Here is a 22,392-nt window from a genome sequence, read left to right as displayed (position 1 = left end):
TCTAGCATCTACAATTTCGATATTTGTATTTGCTTACAATATTACAGGACAGGCAATGTTGACAAGGCAGTTTACTAAAACAAACAGCCTCCCTCCAAACTCAGAGAAATGTAAAACAATAAAAAAAGAGGAACACATGCCCTATCCAAAGCTTTTTACTGACAGAGGAGAATAAACATGATAACAAAGAGACAAATAAAATATCTCCAGGCTTGTGTGTTCTAAGATTGACAGTTAGAGGAAAATTTAAAAAAATGTGCTGCAGCTATCAGGATATTTGTATCTGTTTCTTGGAAATGATCCTCTGGTGTTAGTGAAGCCCATGCCAGCATAAACTCAGTGGTTCATTTATAACAGATGGTTTGGGTGCTTAGAAGAACCTCTGATTCTGTTGATTGGCCTGTTCTAATTCTAGAGTTGAGTAGGCAAAAAGTAGGGATGGGTTCTCCTCCTCCTCCTCCTCCTCCAGGCACAGGCAAAATTATAAAAATATTGACTAGTGTTATATAAGTAGAATAAATAAATAAATATAACAGATACAAGTTTTAACCTAAATCCTAAGTATCTGTTAAATATCAACACAGTATGTACACTGTTCCTAATATTGCTGTTTTTTTGTAACTCGAATGGTGGTGTGATTTCTGAGATCTGCAACTGCTTATAGTACTGGGTGAGATTTCTTGATATTGTTCCCAAAGCCCCAATGACTATGGGGACCACTGAAGTATGTTTCTTCCAGAGGCGAGATGTTTCGATTGCCAGGTCTCCGTATCTTGTTAGTTTTTCCAGTTCATTCTTTTCAACTCTGGCATCCCCTGGAATTGAAATGTCAGTGATCCAAGACATTTCTTCGTTCTATTACTACTATGTGTGGTGTGTTTTGTTCACGATGTCTGTCTGTTAGGATCTGGAAATCCTACAAGGAAATCCTTCCTCATTTTCAGACACCTTTTCTACCTGATGTTCCCATGGGTTTTTGGAGGCCGGTAAGTTATATTTTTTGCATAATGACCAGTGCACTAACTTTGCCACTCTATCATGTCTAACTTTGTAATATGTTTGTGCAGTCTTTGGATACTTACAGATGAGGTATGACAGAGTTTCATCTTTTTCTTGGCTGAGTCGACATTTGCTGTTAGCACTAACTCCTTGGATCTTAGCTTTCATCGTGTTGGTTTGGAATGCTTGTTCTTCTGCAGCAAAAATCAAGCCTTCAGTTTTTTCTTAAGGGTCCCCAATCTTAGCCATGCCCATGTTGAATTATGATCATGCTTTCCATCAATATTTCTCAGGTGTTCTCCATTTAGTGGTTTATTTTTCCAACTGTTTAATTTATTTTCAGATTGTTGTTTCTTATGTTGAACCTTTGTATTCTTCTTCCTTCTTCTTCTTCTTCTTCTTCTTCTTCTTCTTCTTCTATCATCATCATCATCATCATCATCATCATCATCATCATCATCATCATCATCATCATCATCATCATCATCATCATCATTATTATTATTATTATTATTATTATTATTATTATTATTATTATTATTATTATTATTATTATTATTATTATTATTATTATTATTATTATTATTGCTAGTTCCACTTTCTCCTCCATTCAGAAAGAAGGAACTTTGACTAAGTGTAGCAATCAGGAAAAGAAAAGATGGGGAAAAAATGGTCTGTCTGTGCCCCATCACTTGGTTCAGATTACTTGCACTGATGTTCTACTTCAAACAATTTGCTTTGTTTCATTGTACTTTCATCCTGTTCCTCTCATGAAAGACATTTCTCTGGGTTGTGTACAAAATATTAAAAATATGAAATATGACTGAATCACAAATGCTTCTTGGGGCTGGGCAGTTGAAAAGTAGCAAAAGGAATTAACTCTGAGGCAGATGAGATGCCACAAGTGTACTTAAAATTTTGAGATGAAAGGCTTCCAGATGAAAGACGGACCTCAAGGGAGACCTCCACTATCATGGGATCTTTTGAAAACCTTTGTGGAATATGGAAGATGCCTCGGTGTTAGCATTTTTCAATAGGCTCATCACATGCAAAGATTCATTGCTGGTATAACAACAGAAACTGGGAACTGTTTCTTTTATACACCTGTGTTTTGGAGGGGGGTTGGGGGCAGGGAATAAAATAAAGAAAACAGTATTTCTATTTCCTGTCTGTTTCCTCTTTTAGAAACTCAGAGGCTATAATGAACCCTAGAACGTTTATTGTATAGCTGACAACTTAATGCAGTACCCGGGTTCCCCCGTGAATTTTCCATTTTAATAGCAATAATCTTAGAGCAGCAGAGCTGGAAGGGACCCACTGGGTCATGGGGTCCAGTCCTTGTCAAGGAGACACAGTGGGAATCGAACTCTCAACCTCTGCCCAAACCACAGAGATATACTGCAGCTCATCTTGCAGTGTTATTGTCTAGGAGTGCTACCAAAAATATTTTGCAATGTGTATTGTGAAATGACTTGTTGTGTTTGAGAAGACACAGGAGCTTGTGTGTGTTGGTTTTACTTTAGTGTAGTAACGTAGGAACCCTTGCGTTATAACAAAGGTAGAGAAGAAGAAGCCCACCAGATGTTACTGGACTTGCCTTCCATTGGCCCAGCCAATTAGACCAGAGATGATCAGACTCCAGCAACATCTGGAAGCACATGGGTTCCTGTTGACTGGCTGATCAAAACACTGCAATGTGCAGAAAAGTTGAGTGGGACTATGCCATTCAACCCATTCCCAACTTCACTTATGCCACTGAGTCTACTCCATTAATATGCACTCATAAAATACAAGAAGTGCAGAATCTAAGAGATAATGTGGCCCAATCAGTGTATATGAGTTTGGGAATGCTGAATAAGATTGCTTAAAAATGCTGAGCAAATAGTCCCTTTTAGCTGCTGTGCCTGGAATAAGCAAGCAAGCAAGCAAACAAACCAAGAAACAAAACAAGCATATCACTCTTTTTGTAATGCTCTACTGGGTTGTTGGCCATGTGTTACCTTCCAACTGGTTGGAAGATCCTGGGACAGAAAAGTAGAGGCAGAACATCTGAGAAAACTCTTAGTGAATCACCTGGCCCAACAAGATCTAAAGTTCATAGAATCATAGTATAATTGAGTAATTGCTCAGAGCAGGAATCCAAATCAAAGTAGATCTAGAAGATGGTTCTCCCATTATCTGTTGAATTTCTCCAGCATTGGAGTGCTCACACCTCCTGAAGTAATTCGTTCCATTGTTGTACTGCTCTAACAGTTAAGAAATTTTTTCTGATATTCGGTTTAAATCTGGCTTCCTGTAACTTGAGCCCATTGTTACATGTCCTGCACTCTTGAATGATCGAGAACAGATCCTGTCCCTCCTCTGTATGACTACGGTATCTTTCAGGTATCTGAAAAGTGCTATTGCATCACCCCTCAGTTTTCTTCAAAGGTATAAAAGTTCTCAACCACTCCAAGTTCAACTGAGAACTTTTATAACTCTGCTGCCCTATCCAGACTCCACCCCCTTCCATGCTTGTAAGGGAGGTGTAGCTTTCCTTTAGTCTCTCCATGATTCCAGGCTTGCCACGATCTCTGCATTGGCGCAGTGACTCCAAGCATCATGGATGTTCTGGAGAAATATATGTTGTTCTCATCTTGGTAGGAGGCTCAGTGGTAGCCAGTGTTCACCTGGGCTGCTGTGTCTCTGTTGAAGCCTCCAGACGTCAGAGTCTCTGGTCTCTTGAACATACAACATGGGCTTCTGGCTTTCCAGCAACAGCACTGGCGTCTTCTTCATGGTTCCTTAACCTCTGCGTCTGTGTCCACATTACAGCTGGACTGTTGGGCCACAACACTAATCAAGCCTGGGAATTAAATATGAGATAGCAGCTCACCCCATGGCAAGTACAATTTGGAGGTAGGAAATCTGGTTGAATATTTTACATGCAAACAACTCTTCAGGTGTCATTGGTTGCAAGGAATCATGATGATTTCTAAGCAGGGAGGCAAAAACTCAGGTGAGCATCCCCAAGGAAAAGAATATGAGATGTATGTTCAACACCGAAGCACCCATCTTCACTGATTCCCCGCTGGTGCCAGGGTTCTGTGGCTCCATGCAGAGATGATTTCCTGTGTATTGTGATTGCTTATCTCCCAAATTTTCATAGCTCCACAACTGCTGCCTCATGACATTACAAGCTCCTTCTCAATGGCTCCTTCTCATGACCCTGAAATTCCAGGAATTGAGATGTTGTTGACTTGGAAGTCTTAACTCACTGGATTTAACTTGGCTAAATTCAGCAACATGTTCAATCGCAATCATAAGTGTGATGACATATTATGCCTCATATTATATTTTGCAAATGAGAAAAAGGGTGATGGCAATATTTCCTCAGAGGGCTCTTGTGCTGGAAAAACAGAGCGTTAGCCTTGGCACCAAGCTATGTGTTCAATTAAATCCCTTAATAAGCAGACTTCTTTATTACTTTCCCATAGTTAATAAGCTTAAATACTCGAGGTGATTTTTCTTCAATATTATTGAGTAATTAACATTTGAATTAAATCAAATTATATCCTTTTCCAATCAAATTCAGCACTTAGTAAGATGCCCTTTCAAACACCCTCAGTTAAAGCATTTTCTTCCACCCTTCAAAGTCAGTAAAACTGTAGAATGATATACTCGTATTACAACACAGTAAAGTCTATTAGTAGTGCTCTGCCAAAACATTTTTTCTCCCATTCTCACTTGGTTTGACAGAAAATAATGGACTGTGATTTCACCCCACAGAGGAACAATGAAATATGGTGAAATTCGTAGGAGTAGGGTGAGTGTCTGGCTGGACAGCTCAGTGGCCTAGGTAACTGGCTGAGGAGCTAGAAACTGGTGTTTGATTCCCCAGCTCAGCCTTCTGTGAGTAGACCCAGTCTGTGTGGCCTTGGGGAAGATGCACAGTCCCAGGGCACCCCCAGAAGAAGGGAGTGGGAACACTTCTGACTGATTATTATGTACCTGAAACATCCTGAAAAGTTGGAATTGACTTGTGGGCACATGATTATTAGAGTCAGTACTGTAGAGTGTTGCTTCTCATGCCAGTGAATTGCAGACATTAGGGCTAAGCTTTGGGAGATCTGGACTCTAGCTGAGTTGCTGTGAGGTTAAAACCGAAGAGTGGCGGGGACTTTCACTTTGAGCTCACAGAAGGAAAGACTGAATATAAATGTAACAAATACAATGTATATAGTTATGAGTGACTGAGGGTATGTGTGTCTATGTCTTTGTACAACCACCTTGCTAACTAACTGCAGCCTCCTAATCTTCTGTTAAAGCCTATAGGAAGACCTCCTCTAATGACGATTTATCCCTCAGTAGTCGAAGTGCACAGCTGCAGAGCAGACGCATGCAAGAGAAAGGGAGGCAGGACCCTAGAGTTTAAGATTAGGCATCCTTCAGTCTGGAGAGACTATGGTAATGTGCTCTGAATAGAGGACTTGGAACAGCATCTAGTGTGACTGAGAATGCCAATTAGAGAATGATAATCCCTTCCACACTGAGGACAAATCCAATCTGTCCCCTGTCCAGCTCCCTGATTTTGCTGGTTTTTCGACTGCCTGTTTGCCTCGGCCTGCTGGACAAGGGTCTCTTCAAATTGGGAGAGGCCGTGATGCACCGCCTGCCTCCAGGTTGAACGCTCAGATGTCAGGGTTTCCCATCTGTAGAGGTCCATTCCTAAGGCCTTCAGATGCCGCTTGCAGATCTCTTTGTTTCACAGCTGTGGTCTCCTTCTGGGGTGCTTTCCCTGCACTAATTCTCCATACAGGAGATCTTTTGGAATCCTAGAGCTTAAAGCCACCTCAAAACAGCAAGGCAAGTTCAAAAAACCCACATTTGTGTACACCATGTTATATACAAAATGCAATACTATAAACACTGTGTGTGTACTTTTAACTCAAGAATTGTCATAAAATAACTTTATCCTGAGTACAGTTTTAAAGTAACCCACAAGATCAATGAGCTTAATTTTCATTCTGGAATTTTTTACTATTCTAGGCACTTTATATTAAAAAAAAACAAAAGAACTGTCATGTGTAGCCACTCTGTAAATAGTTAAGATAGCAAGATAATTAAAACATCAAACAGAAAAGTTCCACCCAAAGTGCAGCTATAGTATCTGTAAATTGGTGTATACACATAGAGGCCTTAATGAATATACAGGCTTTATGAGTTTCTAAGTAACAATTCTGCCATTCTATGCAAGCTACAATAGCCCATAGACAAAGCCTATGATAGGGAGGCAGGAGATATTTAATAAGATGTGTGAATGTAGTTATATATATGTATATAGATGTTTTGGTGCTTTAAGATTGCTTCTCTGTTTCCTAATTTAAATAATGTTGCTTACTTTTCCTGGTCAATGACCACAATAAAATATTTATTATTATTATATCAATGATTAGGTATGTGGCTGCTGGGCCAGAGACTGGGAGATCGATTCCCTGCTGTGCCTCCTTGACAGGGGCTGAACTCAGTCATCCATAATGTCCTTTCTAGCTGCTGCAGTTCTAAGATGATGATCCAGGTGAGGCGGTTTCTGTGCTGAACTCGTGTCTGGACTTGATAATGGACTGGATGAGGGTTAATAAATTGAAACTCAATCCAAACAAGACGGAAGTGCTGTTAGTGGGTGCTTCGCCGGACAGGTTGCCCTGAATGGGGTTACACTCCCCCTAAGGGGTCCACAGCCTGGGGGTGCTCCTGGACCCCAGTCTAACTCTGGAAGCCCAGGTGGACTCGGTGGCCAGGGGTGTCTTCCTTCAGCTGCGGAAATTGTGCCAGCTATGGCCCTACCTGGACAAGTGGAGTCTCATGACAGTTGCACACGCACTGGTAACATCTCGTATATATTATTGCAATGCGCTCTACGTGGGGTTGCCTTTGAAGATGGTCTGGTGACTGCAACTGGTCCAGAATCGAGCTGCGCGGCTGGTGAGTGGTGGGAACGCTAGAGAACACATCAAGCCGATTCTGTTTAAGTTGCATTGGTTACCAGTTGCTGCCCGAGCCCAATTCAGAGTGCTTGTTTTGACATATAAAGCCCTAAATGGCTTGGGCCCTGGAAACCTGAAGGACCGCCTCCCGTATGAGCCTACCCTGCAGTTAAGATCTAGCCAGGGGGCCCTTTTGAAAGAGCCATCCCTCAAGGAGTAAGAGGGATGGCCAGTAGACAAAGGGCCTTTTCGGCAGCTGCCCCCAGACTATGGAATGCCCTCCCAAGTGAAATTCGTCTGGCACCGACATTGATGACATTTCAGCGCCAGGTCAAAACCTTCCTGTTCCAGAAGGCTTTTAATTGAAATAACATCAACTGTGGGTCCTGATGGCAATTTTAATTGTATTTTAATCATTTAATCTTTTGTTGTATTTTAATTGAATTTTAATTGTTGCCCAGAGACCTTTGGGTAGAGTGGGCGGCATATAAGTTAAATAAATAAATAAATAAATAAGTAAGTAAGTAAGTAAGTAAGTAAGTAAGTAAGTAAGTAAGTAAGTAAGTAAGTAAGTAAGTAAATAAATAAATAAATAAATAAATAAATAAATAAATAAATAAATAAATAAATGAATGAATGAATGAATGAATGAATGAATGAATGATGATATGTCCCATCCGCATCCATCTATGTTGACCACAGTAAACAATTTGGAAGTCAGTGGAAACACATGCTTGTTCTTGATTGAAATACAGTGGTACCTCACTTAACGAGTGCCTCACTCAACGATGAATTCGCATAACGATGGCCTTTGCTGGAAATTTTGCCGCCTCACCTAACGATGTTTCCTATGGGGGTTTTCACATAACGATGTTTGGGACCTTGCTTCACTTAACAATGACAGCTTTAGGTCCCCTGTTTTGCTTAACGTTTTTTTTGACAGCCCTGTTTTCACTATTTTAAAAATATTCTAAAATGTTTAAAAATGTTTAAAATGCTTGGAATCGTTAGTGCACCTAATAAAACCTTCGTTAAAGTAATTTGACTTCGTTTGAGTCTTTTTGAATTTTTGGTGTTTTTTTTTCACCATTTAAATGTATTGAATAGGCTCCTATTGGAACGGATTAACCGGTTTTCAATGCATTCCTATGGGAAATGGTGTTTCGCTTAACGATGTTTTCACATAACGATGTTTTTAATGGAACCAATTAACATTGTTATGCGAGGCACCACTGTACATGGATTATTCTCTAGCACATGGGTCTCCAAACTATGGCCCGCAGACCACATCTGGCCCACCTTGCCATTTTATCAAGCCCGTTCCCTTCAGCACATACGGGCATGTATGTGGGGTGGGGGTGGCGTCTGAGCATGTGTCCGTGGGCAGGCATCCATGTGTCCGTGCAGGGTGTGTGTGTGTGTGTGTGTGTGTGTGTGTGTGTGTGTGTGTGTGTGTGTGTGTGTGCAGGTAGCAGGTGGGGGTGCATGCATGTGTGTGGGTGGGCAGGCATCCAGGCATGTGTGAAGGGGCAAGGTGTGTGTGTGTGTGTGTGTGTGTGTGTGTGTGTGTGTGTGTGTGTGTGTGTGCACGCACGCACGCGCGTGCAGGTTGGCAGCCACAACTACGCACACACACATGCATGTTCCTGTGACTTTGGCCCTCAAAAATGTTGGAAATATTTTTGGTCCTGCTATAGTAAATGTTTACTCTTTGAGAGATTCCTGACCATTTTGTTGCAAAGCAAAGACTACATAGTTTTCTTTTTGGAAACGGGACATTTCACTATCTTAGTAAACAACAGATTGTTTATAAGGGTTGAAGGGGTTTCAGATTGCAGCTCTGTTCCACTTTTCTACAGCTTTTTTTGCTTCATATTTTTGCTTCATATTTTCACATTGTAAGACACTTAAAAATGAGCGAAAACAGAAGAGCTTCAAAAGCACTGAAGCCGGCTTCAGTGCTTTTGAAGTCCTTTCCAATGTCCCTTTTCGCTCATTTTTAAGTGTCTTACAATGTTTGGAACATGTTTTAAATGCTTGCAATCGTTAGCCCACCTCCTGAACCCTATGCAAACTTAATTTGGTGTTGTTCTGAGTCTTCATTAATTTTTGTTTTCCCTATTTAAATGCATTGAACTGTCCATTCAATTGATTTAAAGTGGGAAAATAAAAAAATCACCAAAAATTAATAAGACTCAGAACAAAACCAAATTAAGTTTGCACATGTTTCACAAGGTGCACTATGGAATCCAAGCATTTCAAACAGATTTCAAATATTTAAGACACTTTTAAATGAGCAAAAAGGGACATCGTTAAGTGAAATTCCCCCATAGAGAACATCGTTAAACGATGGGGGAAATTCCTCAAAAAAACCCATCGCTGTGTGAATTCATCCTTGTATGAAGCAATCGTTGTGCGAGGCACCACTGTAGTTTTCAAACCTGAAGCACCTTCCTAGGGGGTGATGTTTCCTAGCAGCAACTGACATGGGCTTAAATGCTTCTATCTAACAATTTCCTGTATATGAGAAAGGAACTGTCCTGTTCAGCTGAGTTTTGTATGTCTCTTTGTGTTTATAGCTAACAAGAACTCTGTTTCACAGAGCCTTCAGTATGGCTCCAGTCATTCAGAAGTACAGGAATTGTCCTTTAATAATGTATAGAGAAGATCATGTGTTCCCCTACCCCTCCTTCACATGATACTGCTTCTTTACAGTTACTAAAAATGGTTGCTGGACATTTTCCACATAATCTCACTAGACTGCAGCATCTTTTCCACAAGTGTAAAACTGCCATCTCCGCTGTGTATAATATTATTACTTTAATTGTTTGCTAATGAACTGTTCCATGATCAGATCAAATGTCTGCTTGGCATTGTGGCAATACGGAACAGCTTGGGCTTCCTATTATTTACACCAATTACCTTGTGAAAGGTGTTTATATGCATGCACAAACTGATGAGCAGCAAAAGCATTATCTCAGTGGTAGCTCCATGAATGCTGATCTTGTTGTAGAGTTTTGAATTTTGGTTAAATTCCTCTAGCTTCACAGTAGAAGGGCAGGTTTTCAGGGAACAGAATTAGCTTTAAGTTCCCTCTTAAGTGCACCACTTTTTTCTCTCATCAACTGACACTTACAGTCTCGATAACTCACTCTGAGACATGATTAGGAGACAAGATAAGAGGTTGCATTACTTACATTTGAACAGATCAAATAGCAAACTCACAAAACATGACTGCTTTTCAACAACGTTTCAACATATTTGTTGCTTCCAACAGACTGGCAGAAAGGGGGGAAAGGACTGAGCAGGGAATCTGGACTCTCTTTGAATTCAGAGGCAGGGAAGGAACAGTTGGTTACTGCTGGATATATTGACAGGCCCCACAACCCAGAAAAGTTCCCTTCCAGCCAAACCTACTAAAGGCAGCATGTGAGGTTGCGAAAACTCCAACAGATCTTTGATTAGATGAGAGCTGGTCTTTTATTTTGGTGCAGAAATGTTATCCAATATAAGAACATAAGAAGAGCCCTGCTGGATAAGACCAAGGGCCCATCAAGTCTAGCTCCCTGTACCTCACAGTGGCCCCACCAAATGTCTCTGGGAGCATACGAGACAAATAGAGATCTGTCTCCTGATACCACTCCCCTGCATCTGGCATTTTGAGGTACTTTTAAGCCTGGATATTATACACCCCCATCATGGCTTGTAACCTGCAAGAGACTTTTCCTCCTGGAATCTGTGCAATTCCCTTTTTAAGGCATCTAGGCCAGATGCCATCACCACATCCTGTGGCAAGGAGTTCCACAGACTGACAACATGCTGGGTAAAGAAATATTTTCTTTTGTCTGTTCTCACTTTCCCAACACTTACTTTTAGTGGATGACCCTCGGTTCGGGTATTGCGTGAGAGGGAAAAGAGCTTCCCTCTATCCACTTTATCCATCCCCTGCATAATTTTATGCATCTCAGTCATGTCCCCCCTCAGGCACCTTTTTTCTGGACTAAAGAACTCCAAATTCTGTAGCCATTCCTCATAAGGGAGGTACCCCAGCCCAGTCATCATTTTAGTCACTCTCTTCTGCCCCTTTTCTAGTTCTAATATGTCTTTTTTGAGGTGCGGCAACCAGAACTGTACACAATGCTCCAGCTGCAGCCTTACCAGCGTTTTGTACAATGGCATTAGAATGTTGGCTGCTTTATTTTCAATCCCCTTTTTAATGATACCTAGCATGGAATTGGCCTTCTTCACCGCTGCCACACACTGGGTGGACACTTCCATCAAGCTATCCACCAGCACACCAAGATCTCTTTCCTGTTCCATCACAGACAGCTCAGAAACCATTAGCTGATAACTAAAGTTTTGATTTTTTTTTTTTTTGCCCCAATGTGCATTACCTTACATTTTCTTATATTGAAACGCATTTGCCATTTTGCCACCCATGCTCCCAGTTTGGAGACATCCTTCTGGAACAATTCACAATCCCTTCTCGTCTTCACCACCCAGGAATATTTGCTTAGATCACATTGCATACCAGAGGCAAGTGACCAGAAGTTATGATTAGTTGAAAATGCAGCTATGGGATTTCTATCAGGAGCATCTTAATGAGTTTAAAAGGGGGGGGGGGACCCTGTCCCAAAGAAGTTCACTGGCCATTAATATGTTTCCATCCCACTTCAAACCTATAAAAAGCCTAACTGGCCTATGAATAGGAAATCGGATAGAGTATATTGTCCCATAAGTCTGCCACTGGTTATGAGTAACTAACATGTTTAACAAGTTTTCCTGGTGCTTTGTAACAGCAGTGTCCTAGCAGGAAACTGGCTCAGCATATGTTTAATGTGAACATCTGTATGGATGTGTCAGGGTGGTCCTACTATTAGGCAAACTGAGGTAATTGCCTCAGGCAGAATAATGGTAAAGGTGGTAAACGTACGTCGCCATACCTCTGCTGTTACCCTGTGTTGCTAAAACAAGCTGAGGAAGAGGAGCAATGGGCCCCTCCAAGGGGCGTGGGGCTTGCCTCGAAGTTGTATTCCACCATGCCTTGCTATGGTGGGCTCCTTACAGTCAAAATACTACAAACAAACTGACCCAAATCACCTGAAGGGAATATTTTTTGTGTGAGAGAAAGCTGTTTCATACAGTGCCTTGCTTCCTAGGACCTTGTGTTTACAGACTCTGTAGAAGGAGCAAGCTGGCATCATGGAACATTATGGCAGTGGTTCTGTTAGGAAGTTTAAGACTCTTAAACAAATAGACTGCCTCAATGCAGATAGCTTTATTTAAGATAAAACTACTAATTGCAATTGGGGCATGTTAAACGACAGGAAGGGACGTGGTGGCGCTGTGGGCTAAACCGCAGAAGCCTGTGCTGCAGGGTCAGAAAACCAGCAGTCGTAAGATCGAATTCATGCAACAGAGTGAGCTCCCGTCGCTTTGTCCCAGCTCCTCGCCAATCTAGCAGTTCGAAAGCATGTAAATGCGAGTAGATAAATAGGTACCATCTCAGTGGGAAGGTAAAATGGCGTTCCCTAGTCACGCTGGCCACGTGACAACGGAAACTGTCTTCGGACAGGCGCTGGCTCTATGGCTTGAAAAACGGGATGAGCACCGCGCCCTAGAGTCGGACATGACTGGACAAAAAATGTCAAGGGGAACCTTTACCTTTACCTAGGAGACAGGAAAACGACAGTGGCCCAAGGGAATTTGCTCACACAATGTTAAGCATTTTACAGCTGTGATACAAAACTTGTTTACGCTCTTTGTGGTTCTTTTACCTCTGGTGTACACAGTGGGACTTTCCAGTTATGGTAAACTTTTGCAGGTGTCAATCATGTAGCAGTCAGTTCTTGCTTAATATACTGTTGTTGAGCATGCTATCAATCATACATTTCCTCTTTGTCAGCACATTTCTCATCACGTTGTGTCTCTTCCCACCTTGTCCTCTTTGACCCATAAGAGGCCTACTTGTCATGGACCAAAGTTTGCGATGTCTACATGCTATTTCCATCCCAACCTTTTTAGAGTTGCAACCCCCTTTTAAAATAGCTATGTAACCTGTGACCCTCTCTCCCATATTTGCATTAAAAAGTGTGTTTAATGGGGTGAAGTCTTCCCTCTTCTGAAAGTAGCCCTGTTTGTCATATTTACTGAGGAGAAATTATTTAACAAGGGTTACAACACATAAAACACTTTGTTGCCCCCTTGGGAGTCATGGCCCCCAGGCTGGGAAACACTGCATTGTGGAGTGGAGCAGAACAGAGTGTGGAAGCAAAACATGGACTTCTTTCGTAGGGTAGCATCAGTGTAGAGTCAAATGGCGCTGAATGTTCTGCACACAACGGAGGCTTTACATATGATTCTACGGTGGAGCATCCAAACCCCATCCAATGGAAGACGGTGCTACATTTCCCAGCCTCTATTTCCGTTTCTGTGTATCATTTTGCCCACTGCCAGCATGCCCCCCCACCGACTTCTTTGCCTGGAGTCAATTCAGCCCTTGAGCTGAAAGATGAAAATTCCCATCTCTGCGCCCCAAGTATTGCTTCCTAAATTTGCACTCTTTTAAATAGCTGAGATCAGTCGTCTCAGCGCCGGTATTGTGATTATTTTCTTACCTTTTATATTTATACTTGCCGATTTCAAGACACCCCCAAGGTTCTGACTTTGCTGGTTTGGTAGTTATAAAATTGTCTAAAATGCTATAATGACAGAACAGCCGCAGAAGCTCAAAAGCAATATGAACAAAAGATCTTTGTTTGCTGAAGGCAGACAGAAATGGAAGGAGGGAAAGAGAGGATTTGGGGGCACTAGAGTCCCCCTCGTTCTTTTCTTTAGGGCTACTGTACCCATCAACCCATAAACACATTAGACAAGGCAAATATGATTAAAGGAGACTGGCAGCAACTTCACTGAATAAACATAAAACATCAAATGGGTTCCAAAGCTCTTATCTTCTCTCCTTTTAAATCATGGCTTAAAAGCCCACAAAAATAGCCCAAGGCTCAACGGCCAAGCCTCATTATGAAAAGCAGAAAATGGGAAAAGAAATGGAGCCCACGCAAGAGGTACGTGTTGGGCAAATATCTGAGAGCATTTTATTCCAACTGTTGCACCTGTCTGGAACAAATCGTCCGCATATTGTTTCCTGCTTCCTCCTCTTTGGAGAGCAAAAGAAGGTTTAGAGAAAGCTTTGCAGGTAAAGGTTTATGGTTTAATCTTTTATTTGAAAATGAAATATGGAGACTGAGCAGGTATTCTCAAGCATCAGGTCTGAAAGTAATATTCCTGCTGTTTCTGCCATCAAAACATTTATATATTTAATTTATATCCCATTACCACCTTCAAGAGATGTGATGGCGCTGCAGTTTAAACCGCAGAAGCCTCAGTGCTGCAAGGTCGGAAGACCAGCAGTCGTAAGATCGAATCCAAGTGACAGAGTGAGCTTCCGTTGCTTGTCTCAAATCCTGCCAACCTAGCAGTTCGAAAGCGAGTAGATAAATAGGTACCACCTCGGTGGGAAGGTAACTGTGTTCCGTATCTAGTCGCGCTGGCCACGTGACCACGGAAACTTTCTTTGGACAAACGCTGGCTCTACGGCTTGGAAGTGGTGATGAGCACCACGCCCTAGAGTCAGACACGACTGGGCTAAATGTCAAGGGGAACCTTTACCTTTTTCCCACCTTCAAAAAAGGCAGGGGGAAACTGTACTGTTTTTCCATATATATTTAATCATTATCATCTTAGAACTGCAGAACTGAAAGGGATCTTATAGATCACAGAGTCCAGCCCCTGTCAAAGAGACACAGGGGAATCAAACTCTCAGCCTCCGGCTCCACAGCCAGAGATCTAAACCATCCAGCTATCCAGCAGTTCTAGAACATCAGCTGTTCGATTAGACAAGATAACACTTTCCCGTCTCCCCAGCAACGATTGAACAGAGCAGTCATTTTTACGTCTTCCTAATCTTCAATTCAGCTCATTCTATTTCTGTGTCAGACTCAGATCACCCCCTCAATAAAATTTTAAAAAGTGAAAGTGAAAGTAAAGTGGGAAATGGCCTCAGTTCTCATCAATTTTCAGGAATGTTTCTCTTAATATGCACATATTGGCAAGCAATGTTCACCAAGCATGTGATGTCTGAGACAGATATTTGTGCATGTTTTTTTTTTTAAATGGAGAACTACATCTGTGGATTCAGAAGGGGAAATTCTGTTAGTTTGTATTAAAATATGAATGAACCCATTCTCCATTACTTGAAATAAACCCTTAGTAAATCTTTCCGCAGTAAGTGAGATATTTAAGGAGTGGTTGTACCAGTTCCATACGGCCAGTGAGTTTCTCTGGCTGCATAGGAATTTGAACTGAGGTCACCTAAGTCTTAGTCCATTACTCTATCCACTGTAACACACTGGGTACCTATTGTTTAGTAGAGTGATTGATAAAACAGAAAATAAAATATAATGGAAAAATGTTTTGGCTTCTGCCTTCTTCGGATGCTCAAAACAAAAATGTGCTGTTTTCAGGGTAGTAGTTATAGACAGATTGTACCAATGATGTCAGGTTTCCTCTCAGGGCATGATAAGTTAAAATGCCAGCTTTATAAATTGAAAGGTTCTCTCTCTTTTATAATATATTTGGTTCTCGTGGTGTTTCTTTTTTCAGCATTTTTAATTTTGGTTAAAAAATACCTCTAAGTGCATATCAGAAGTGAGGGACTCACGGAGCAGAATTAGCTTCAGGTCTCCCCAGAGTGGACTATCTCTTTTTATCTCATCAGCTGGCACTTACAGACTGAATAATTCACTCTGAAACACTGTTAAGAGAAAGAATAAAAATGTTACGTTTACTCACAGTTGAACACTGAACAAAAACTATAGACCTCAATAGGATACTCTGACTGCTTCCAAAAGACTCTTGCAGACTACATCTTATTAACTGTGGAACTAACTGCCAGCAGACTGAAAAGGAGGGGGAAAGACTGTTAAGCAGAGAGGCGTGGCACCCTTTGAAATCAGAGGCAGGGAAGACCAATTAGTTACTGCTGGATTGATTGACAGTCACCTGGTCCAAAAAGATCTCTCCCAGCCAAAACCTACTAAGGCAGCATACAAGGTTGCTAAAACTCATTTTGTCCCTCTTAGCGACAAATCTGGTAGGCTGTAATTTCATTGGATGAATTCAAGGTGTTGGTTCTAATCTAATGAAAAGCCCTAAATAACTTGGGCCCAAGCTATCTCAGGGACCACATTTCCCACCACGAGCCTGCTCAGATGTTAAGATAATCAGGAGAGGCCTTTGTTTCACTCCCGCCACCTTCACAGATGTGTTTGATGGGTACACAGGAAAGGGCCTTCTTTGTTGCTACTCCCAGACTTTGGAACTCCCTCCCACAGGAGGCCAGACTGGCTGTATCTTTGCTGTCCTCTGCAAGGAGGCAAAGACCTTTGTCTTCAGGCAAACTTTCCATGAGGGTGCCTGAAGGTTTTTTTTTAATTTATTAATTTTATTATACTGAAGGGAGCCAGTACTAACTTCTGACTTTTTGCTGTCTCCAGTGCATTAATCAATCAGCCAGAGACAGAGAGATCCAATAGATATTTGTTTAGTATTTTCAGCTGAAAGCAAGCAAATAGATGCAAACTTCACACACAGAAAACATGTGAAGAAGAAGCGCACCCCTGACACAAAATGTATATATTTTTAGAAGGCAAAACATGAAAGAGGGGCTAGGGGGTTGGGAGGAGGGGGTGAAATGGGAGGAGATTCTGTAATTGGTAGGAATTCCTGCAAGTGCTCGGCTGTGGGCAGTAATTTATTCCTTCGTGTCAGACACTCAGACTTCTCCAAGGACAAGATTCCAATTTAGAAAATACTTTAATTGTAAAATGAAAGAAACTCAGACAGACACCCCCTCCTCCCTTGCTAATTCTTGCCTGCCTAAGCAAAACCTTAATATAACTGGTTTACACAGTAATATAGCAAAGCAAGTTACAGAAAGCAAGATGGCTACAGTTAGGCTAACATATATTTTATATGTATTAACTGGATCCCTTCAATACTTTGCTGCTTTGAATGTGTTTTGGTGTTGCCTATGTTTTTAGTATGGTACAGTGGTGCCTCGGCTTATGAACTAAATCCATTCCAGAAGATGGTCATAACTCAAAATGGTCATAAGTCGAAGCATAGGAATGCATAGGAGTGCATTGAAATGTGATTAATCCAATCCGGCTGGAAAAAAATCACCCCCCCAACACTGCAAGATCCATTGAAAATGCAATTCATCTGTTCAGCCAAAGATAGGGGGAAAACAAAAACAAAAAAGCAAACAAACCCTGCAAGACCCATCGGAAATGGGGAAAAATAACCCAAAAAGCAAACAAACCTTGCAAGACCCATCAGAAATGGGGAAAAATAACCCAAAAAGCAAACAAACCTTGCAAGACCCATCGGAAATGGGGAAAAATAATCCAAAAAAGCAAACAAACCTTGCAAGACCCATCAGAAACGTGAAAAAAAAATCCAAGACAAACAAAGACTGCAAGATCCATCACAGCACAGAAACATAACCCCCCAGCCCAAAACGACGCTGCAAAACCCACCAGAACAGGCAGTTTTTAAAAAGCAGAAAGCAGCACCTTGCCAGGCAGTCTGAAGCCGCCTCCGAACACACACTCTCTAACCACTAGGGTGAAAGAGCTATAAAGAAGCAGCCTCTTTGCCACCAATAGTTAGCAGTTTGAATTCCCTGCCTTTTTCCCCAGCCTTTTTCTGTTCGTAAGTAGAAACTCCAGTCGCAAGTAGAAGCAAAATTTTGCAGCCAGAGCTGGTCGTAATTCGAAATGGTCGTGTGTCGGGACGTTCGTAAGTCAAGGCACCATTGTATTTGTTTGATTTTTATATATATTATTAGCTTTAATGTTGGCTTTTAATGAGGCAAGCTGCCTTGGGTCCTTTTGAAGAGAAAGGTGGCGTAAAAATATTTTAAATAAATAATGAATAAGATTAAGTAAATAAAATACAATATTTTACATTCCAACACAATAAAAACTGAGAACAATGAAAAAAAAAAAAAGCAAAGAAGCACTGATGTTAACTTACCTGTCCGAAGCCATTGCAGCACTTTTCAGAGTGGTAGCTGTGCATTTGTCCATTTCAGCAGCAATAAAAGCAAAACAGGCACAGGAACAAACAAACAAGCGGCACGTTTACGGCTAACAATTTTATTTCACTGTGAACTTTCGGTGCCATAAATTTCATTGAAAGCTCACTGAATCAATGACCTTATTGTGTTCACTGAAAACTTAATAAATTTCATTGAAAGCTCCTACTGGAAAAAAAATGGTTGGTCTTAAAAATACCACAATACTTGTGCTCTGGACGCATTAGAAGCCATTAAAATGTTCTTGAATTAAACAAACTGAAAGAACCCCCATGCTGCCTATCTCTGAAGCATAAATGAAGTGGTTGGTTAAGCTTTTCTTGGGGCAGGTAAATACAGCTGGAGAGCTTCGCCGTTTGTGGCTTCCTTTGCTATAAACATTTTGGAAGTTGCGAAGTTATGTTAGAGGAGTACCTTTGCCAGAATTATATTACATATCCAGGCAATGGATCTTACTTGATTCCCCCACCCGTCCCTTGGAGGGTGGGGGGGAGAATAAAAATAGCACATTGATATTTTTTGCAGCAGATATGGCCAGCTGCGTGTTTTGCATAAAATAAAAATACACATTAAAGCCTTCCCAGGAAAGCTAAAGAGCTGTATTGCCATCGTTGTTAATAAACCTGTACTGCTATATGACAAATAGATAACTTGGGTGTTCGATTTCGTACTTTGGAGCTCTTTATACAGAGCTATTTCTGCTTCACCTTCAATGCCTTAAAACCATTCGGCATCACCATATAAAAAGAAATATTTACATAAAATGAGATAGTAAAGAAAAGTAATTGGATAGGAAAGCTAAGCTGTAAATAATGCATGCCCCTGCATTTCCTACAAAGCGAAAAAATGTGGAAGATCTATTTTAAAAAGTGACAAAACCCTCTGAGAAAAAATTTCATACTATCTTACTCTAGGATGCAAAAAACTTACTTTTGCAATTATTTTCCCACTCAAGTACTACTTAAGGCTCTACAAATTAAAATCGGTGCATTGTTACCGTGGAAGCCAGCCTAAATACATAATTGGTTGAAAGTTCTGTATATGTCGTTTTTCTAGCTTTAAAAAAATGGGATGACCAAATCGCTAGTTGCTTGGATAGGAAAATGTTGGGATATTGCCACTCGTATAAGGCTCCTGAGCCAGGATTTTTAATGGAGGGAAAGACAGCCAAGTGAGGGAGGGGATAATTAGAGCTGACAGCTCATGTTGGAGTTGCAGTATAAGGGCTTATCAAGCTGACAGGCAAACATGATCCAAAAACTGTGCCAGGTTGGGGTGCAACATCCCACTGCATTCTTTTATGGGGAGCTAAATGGATTCAACGTTACACTGCAAGCCTTCACACACACATACCTTGAAGCCAATGGCCAAAATCCTTTTGTGCAATTACGCCACTATAACCCCAGTGGCATAATATTTGCAGGCAAATTGCCTCAATTTAAGAAATCATAGTAGACTTTATTTGTTACTGTGCATGCCTCCAGCCCAGGGATCTCCAAACTTTTCAGTATGAGGGCCGCATCATATATTTTACACATTTTCGAGGGCCAAAGGGTGGGTGAGAAGCACTTTTATAACGAATGAATAAGTTATACAGTGGTGCCTCACATAACGATGTTAATTGGTTCCAAACAAAACATCGTTATGTGAAAACATCGTTATGTGAAGCACCATTTCCCATAGGAATGCATTGGAAACCGGTTAATCCGTTCCAATAGGAATGGATTATCCGGTTTTTTCCCTCCCCCCGTGGCTTGGATCTGACCCACGGCGGCTAACTCAGCCATGGCTTGACTCCCTAGAGTCCGGCCATGGCTGGGGTAGCCGCCGTGGCTCGGATCCAAGCCGCGGGGGGAGGGTGGTGGGATTGGAATGCCTTTCAGGCATCCCGGGCTTGGATCCCACCTGCCGCCGGTTAGGGTAACCGGCGGCGGGTGGGATCCAAACCCGGGATGCCTGAAAGGCATCCCAATCCCACCACCCTCTCAGCCTGCCCCCACAGCTTGGATCCAAGCCGTGGGGGGTCGCTGGGAGCGGACACCCCCCCACCCTGCAGCCGCCGCTTGAAGCCTCCCCGCGCTGCTTTCCCCAGCCATTCTCGGACGTCCAGGCGTCCGAGAACGGCTCGGGTAGGCGGCCCGGGCAGGCTTCAAGCGGCGGCTGCAGGGTGGGGGGGTGTCCGGAAGGTTTCCAGGCTTTCACCTGGAAACCTTCCGGATACCCCCCCCCTCTGTCCCCGCTGCTGGTAGCCTGCCCGGGCCGCCTACCCCAGCCGTTCTCGGACGTCCAGGCGTCCGAGAACAGCTCGGGTAGGCGGCCCGGGCAGGCTTCAAGCGGCGGCTGCAGGGTGGGGGGGTGTCCGGAAGGTTTCCAGGCTTTCACCTGGAAACCTTCCGGATACCCCCCCTCTGTCCCCGCTGCTGGTAGCCTGCCCGGGCCGCCTACCCCAGCCGTTCTCGGACGTCCAGGCGTCCGAGAACAGCTCGGGTAGGCAGCCTGGGCAGGCTTCAAGCGGCGGCTGCAGGGTGGGGGGGTGTCCGGAAGGTTTCCAGGCTTTCACCTGGAAACCTTCCGGATACCCCCCCCTCTGTCCCCGCTGCTGGTAGCCTGCCCGGGCCGCCTACCCCAGCCGTTCTCGGACGTCCAGGCGTCCGAGAACAGCTCGGGTAGGCAGCCTGGGCAGGCTTCAAGCGGCGGCTGCAGGGTGGGGGGGTGTCCGGAAGGTTTCCAGGCTTTCACCTGGAAACCTTCCGGATACCCCCCCCCTCTGTCCCCGCTGCTGGTAGCCTGCCCGGGCCGCCTACCCCAGCCGTTCTCGGACGTCCAGGCGTCCGAGAACGGCTCGGGTAGGCGGCCCGGGCAGGCTACCAGCTGGGGCTGGCTGACGGTTCGGAGGAGCCGCGGGGAGAGGCCTCCCCGCGGCCCCTCCGAAGCGCCGGCCAGCCGGCCGGCATTCTCGGGGCAGGCGCTTCGGAGCAGCCGCGGGAGAGGTCTCCCCGCGGCCGCTCCAAAGCGCCCGCCCGGAGAATGCCTGCAGGCTGGCCGGCGATTCAGAGCGGCTGCGGGGAGACCTCTCCCGCGGCTGCTCCAAAGCGCCGGCCAGCCAGCCGGCATTCTCAGGGCAGGCGCTTTGGAGCGGCCGCGGGAGAGGTCTCCCCGCAGCCGCTCCAAAGCGCCCGCCCGGAGAATGCCTGCAGGCTGGCCGGCGATTCAGAGTGGCTGCGGGGAGACCTCTCCCGCGGCTGCTACGAAGCGCCGGCCAGCCAGCCGGCATTCTCGGGGCAGGCGCTTCGGAGCAGCCGCGGGAGAGGTCTCCCCGCGGCCGCTCCAAAGCGCCTGCCCGGAGAATGCCTGCAGGCTGGCCGGCGATTCAGAGCGGCTGCGGGGAGACCTCTCCCGCGGCTGCTCCGAAGCGCCGGCCAGCCAGCCGGCATTCTCAGGGCAGGCGCTTTGGAGCGGCCGCGGGAGAGGTCTCCCCGCAGCCGCTCCAAAGCGCCCGCCCGGAGAATGCCTGCAGGCTGGCCGGCGATTCAGAGCGGCTGCGGGGAGACCTCTCCCGCGGCTGCTCCAAAGCGCCGGCCAGCCAGCCGGCATTCTCAGGGCAGGCGCTTTGGAGCGGCCGCGGGAGAGGTCTCCCCGCGGCCGCTCCGAAGCGCCCGCCGGGGGCCTATGGGGGAAACATCGCTATGCGAGTTTCCTCCATAGACTGCCTCGCTATACGAGGCAGTAGTTTCCCCCAGAAACCCCCTCGCTATGCGAATTCATCGTTAAACGAAGCATTCGCTAAGCGAGGCACCACTGTATATACGAATGAATCAACAGACTTGTACTTGTCTACTACAGTATTAATAGGAAAGATGCAACTCCTTGTTTAATTTCAAAATATTGCCAAACTGAGGTTTCAAGGTTGAGGAGCCAATTATTAGAGTGGACTGAAGATGCTCATCAGATAAACTTGCTTGATGGTTGGACCTGACATACTTCTTTCTTGAAAAGGTTTTTTTTACCCATGTATGTTGTACTAAAAACTGACACAAATCCGCAAGCAAATTGCTTCAAATTTGGAAACTGATCAGGCTGCAAAGATTTATAAAACTGGATCAGATTTCCTTCTGACCCCCAGCATATCAGACCGGGCTGGATAAAAAGGCAAGGTGGGCTGGATGTGGACGCAGGCCATAGTTTGGAGTCCCCCGCTCCACTCCCATCACCTGCAGAGCCAGGGTTCAAAGGGTCCCCAGTAACTAATTCCATAGGTCCCTGACT

This window comes from Pogona vitticeps, chromosome 3 (assembly GCF_051106095.1).
Source record: "Pogona vitticeps strain Pit_001003342236 chromosome 3, PviZW2.1, whole genome shotgun sequence".
Classification (NCBI taxonomy): Eukaryota; Metazoa; Chordata; class Lepidosauria; order Squamata; family Agamidae; genus Pogona; species Pogona vitticeps.
Note: the sequence above shows the minus strand (reverse complement) of the source record.